Raw genomic sequence first — 4,290 nt, 5'->3', positions numbered from 1 at the left:
AAGAGAGAAGTAAGAGAAGTTGAAAGTAAAACAGGAGATGCTGGAGTAAGAAGAAAATGTAGAAGAAATAAAAGAAAAGAAGTAGAAGAAGAAGAAGAAGAAGAAGAAGAAGAAGGAGGAGGAGGAGGATGAGAAGAAAGAGCATAAAATATATTGAATAGTAGAAGATCTAGATCTATGGAGGAAGAGGTATTATTATGAAAAGTAAATTAGAAAAATATAAGTATAAGAGATCATGAAGAAGAGGGGACTGAAAAGAAGATGAAACAAAAATAAGTTAAAGTAATGGGAAGATGAAAAAGACAGCAAAACGAGGAGGAGGAGAAAAGGGGAGCAAAATGAAGAGATAAGAAGAAAGAAATGAAAAAGAAGAGTATGAGAATATTAAACAGTGGAAGAAAGTTGGTGTAGAAATGAACAGTGGGAAAGAAGAGATACAATATGATGGAAAAGAAATGAGAAAAGCATGAGTATAAGAGATCATAAAGAAGAGGAATCTGAGAAGGAACAAAAATAAGATGAAGTAACGTGAAGATTAAAAAATAGCACAGTAAGGAGGAAGATGACTAGGAGGAGGAGGAGGAGAATGGGGAAGCAAAATTGAAGAAATGAAAAGAAGGAAAAAAAGGATAGATATCATAGAGTAGTAACTAAGATAATGAACGTTGAGGGGTAGGAGAATATGGAAGCAAAATTCATTGAAGTAATGAAAAGAAGGCGAAGATGAGGGAAAATATTATAGAGTAGTAACTGATACAATGAACTTTCTGCTCACGTGAATTCAAACCCTGAAAGAGTGGGTGTTTAGAAGTTTTTGACATGAAAGTTTGCGATGTGGAAGACTCAAGCTTCCTCAATTTCCGTAGATGATTTTGACCAGTGGCCAGTTTTCCATACGGTTGAGTCCCTCCATTGACAGGCAACTAAGTAGCTGTACAGAAGAGATAAGAAAAACTGGACCCAAAGAATTGCCAATAACGCCATTTTTACTGCAATATTGTACGAAAAGATAATACTGTAGATTGAGTGTTATCATAACACGTGTCCAGCATTACACGTGTAGTCTTACTTTTTTCATGTTTTTGAGGATGATGACCACATGAGCTTGAGGCTTGTACGTGGATAAAGGAAGGGGTGATCTATGAGTATAGAAACTAGGGATGTCAATCCCGAGATCCCGGTCCATTTTTGATACCTAACAATCCCGGGACTCTTCAGGGTCAATCCCGGGATTTTCTGGATTAGAAAACCTGAAATTGTGAATCTTATTTTTCCAAAAACAATTCAATATAGAATTCATTTACGGTGATGAATATGAGTTTTGGATAGTTAATTCATTGTTCTTAGTATTTGACTAATTTATTCTACAGTCACAGCCTACAGTTGCATATACATAATATACTGTACTCTGTAATGGCTAAGAAGAATTCGCATTATCGGTTTGTATTATTCGCAGGATGGTTGTTATGTCTCTAGGTTTGTTTCTGTTCACACAGCACCACTATTACCAGTCTAGACCAGTGAGTATATAATGTAATTATATTATATTAATTACATTCTATACTCACTGGTCTAGACGGCGAATAATTTACAATAGTGCTGATGTCATTCCCTTGAAATGCACTCAGAACTCTCTTCTCTTTCTCTAACATAAGAAGAATATTATCTAGTTGAAGATAATATAGTTGGCTCTACGAAATTTTATTTAGTAGAGTAGTGGTTCAGCTTTCGTATTTTTTGGTCAGTATGGCCAATACGGTCTTAATTCAAGTGATATTAATTCAATTGACAGTATTTGAAATGATAAAAGAGTTTGAACTCTATCTCGTCATGATGTAGGATAGAAATGCCTTTGTTCTACATTAAAAAGACTCTGCTGCGTCATCTTGCTTTCCTCAGTTCTCACTATCATCTAGCATTCAGCAAATTGAAGGTTACTCCTGATCTTGGAAACATTTATAGAAATAGAATGTTGAATTTTAATATTATTCCTAAGTATTTTTTCATTTTAATAATATCCTCTCTCTCTATAATGATTCCTTTTTCATCGTCACACACTGTTACTGAACATGTAATTGAGGAGGAACAATTGCAAAAATGCATGAAACTGATTTTTGCCAATCCCGTGATCAGTCCCGGGATCCCAGGATTGATATTGGATAATCCCGAAATACCGGGATTGGAAATCAGTCCCGGCATTGACATTCCTAATAGAAACTAACCATTTAAAGTAATCTTCTACACTCTCTGGGCATGCTAATGATGAGAAAAGAGTTTTATTACAATATATTGTAGGTAGGCTCTAAAGGCTCTTGTCAAAAATTGATTTTGATGTTTATAATAAAAACTGTGTGGAGATGGCCTCAAGCAGTCACCCTTCCAATGAATGAACTTAGAACATGTGACTTTTCTAATGAAATTGCCATCATCGGAGCATATTTTGAACATTGTAATATCATTATTATTGATTAATTTATTTTCATATTAATATTGGAATGGAAGTGATATAACTGTATCAAAGTAACAAATAACAATAACTGTTACAATACAAACTATTGGAAAAGCGTGAACATAACTCAATTTTCTCTGTAGTAAGCAAGTTTACGAATGATTAACTCCGGTTCAATAACCAAGACTAGTTTCTCAGTTTTCCCTACCATTATTTTAATGACTGACAATTTGAAGTATTTCCATTGAAGATTGATTAGTTGGATTTTCTATGTATAGTGAGGTCCACGTTACAACGGCAGTGAAGAGAGATAGAAGAACAGCGTTGCCGATTCTCTGCCTTGCCACTGCCTTCTATGGAGGATAGCTAATACCGGTATATCTGAAGTAACATCAACTGTTCATTCTTGTTTGGAATGATCAATCATATTTACCTCAGTTAATTATTATCTTTTTGTTCATATGCAAATTATAAGTGTGTCTGTGGTTTATTCTTTTATGCTGGGACTCCCATATAGGCCTTTGCCTCGGGAGTACCTAATTATTTCCTTTCAGATGTTTGTGTGTGTAGAAGTGATATTTTGTTTTTGTTTTTTTTTTCACGACGTTAGCTATGTACAGACTTTTGTATCACTTAAATATTCATAGAGTGTAATTAATATTATTGTATATAAAATTGTTTTTTGTTCTTTTGTACACATCTTAATGGAAATAAAAAATATGATCATTATTTTTATCGCCAATAAATTATATTTCTCAAATATTTAATAATAACTTTTCAGAATTGAGACAAAATTTTGCAAATTAATTATATTTTTACATTGTTAAAACGATCTAGCAACGTTACGGATCTAGAGAAGGATAGCACTGTTTTGACGAATGATAGCAAGACCAATGTTAAACAGCTACTGCCATTATAACGTGGACGTCACTATTGGTTGATAGTTGCGAAAATGCATAACGTTATCATTCATCTTATCATGTGCAGAGATTTGTTGCAAGTGATATAAGCAGTCGTGGCCGAGTGGTTAAGGCGTCTGACTAGAAATCAGATTCCCTCTGGGAGCGTAGGTTCGAGTCCTACCGACTGCGACATTTTTTTATCAACTTTCAACAATCTCTTCTGTCAACAATCATAGAAAAAACTCTTTAGTAAACCGAATTAACAATAATTATTCCATCGAGGTTCAAGGAATAGATGAAAAATCAGCCAATTAAAATGTATTTAGAAAATGAATAAAGACCATATCGAATGGAAATGCTTGAAATTGTATACACACACACACCACAAAATTGAACCACAATAATATAGTCACATATTTATTGAAATAAGGAGAAACTAAGATTGGTTATACATTTAAATATTGATCTCTGGAGTCTTGAGTGATTGATAATGGTGTATCAAATCAAATCCAAAAGATTTAAGCTTAGATCCGGAATTTCACGTTGTTCATTATTTGAGTACATAAATAGAGGGTTGTGATAATTTTCAAGTCTTCGTATGCAGTTGAAATATCCACCGCAAAATTATCCTCTGAGCTTCACAGTAATATACATTCATTTACAGCATATCCGCCATTGTTTATATTTCCTCCGAATTCAAAATTAAATTCCTCAAATTAAAATAAATTCTTGCAAAATCGCACTGCAATACAGCAATGTGTAGAGGAATTGAACAATCTGTAATCTCTACTGAGTTTTATTAAGAAACATTCCTCCTCCTACATAGCTTCTCCTCCTGTCAAAGAATATAAAAGTCAATCATCAGACTTATTAAAGATTGAAACTGAGTCAATTTAATCAAGTAAAATTTTGTCAAAACTACATACAACCAAACCATTA

The 4,290-nt window shown here is 33.5% G+C and overlaps 1 non-coding gene across 1 annotated transcript; it reads left to right on the top strand.

Moving 5' to 3' along the window:
* Positions 1-3,458: 3,458 nt before the first annotated feature.
* Positions 3,459-3,540, top strand: Trnap-agg. Its single transcript has one exon. It is a non-coding gene; the product is annotated as a tRNA-Ser (tRNA).
* Positions 3,541-4,290: the final 750 nt, after the last annotated feature.

This window comes from Nilaparvata lugens, chromosome 12, assembly GCF_014356525.2.
Source record: "Nilaparvata lugens isolate BPH chromosome 12, ASM1435652v1, whole genome shotgun sequence".
Taxonomy (NCBI): domain Eukaryota; kingdom Metazoa; phylum Arthropoda; class Insecta; order Hemiptera; family Delphacidae; genus Nilaparvata; species Nilaparvata lugens.
Note: the sequence above shows the minus strand (reverse complement) of the source record. Positions and strands in the feature narration are given on the sequence as shown.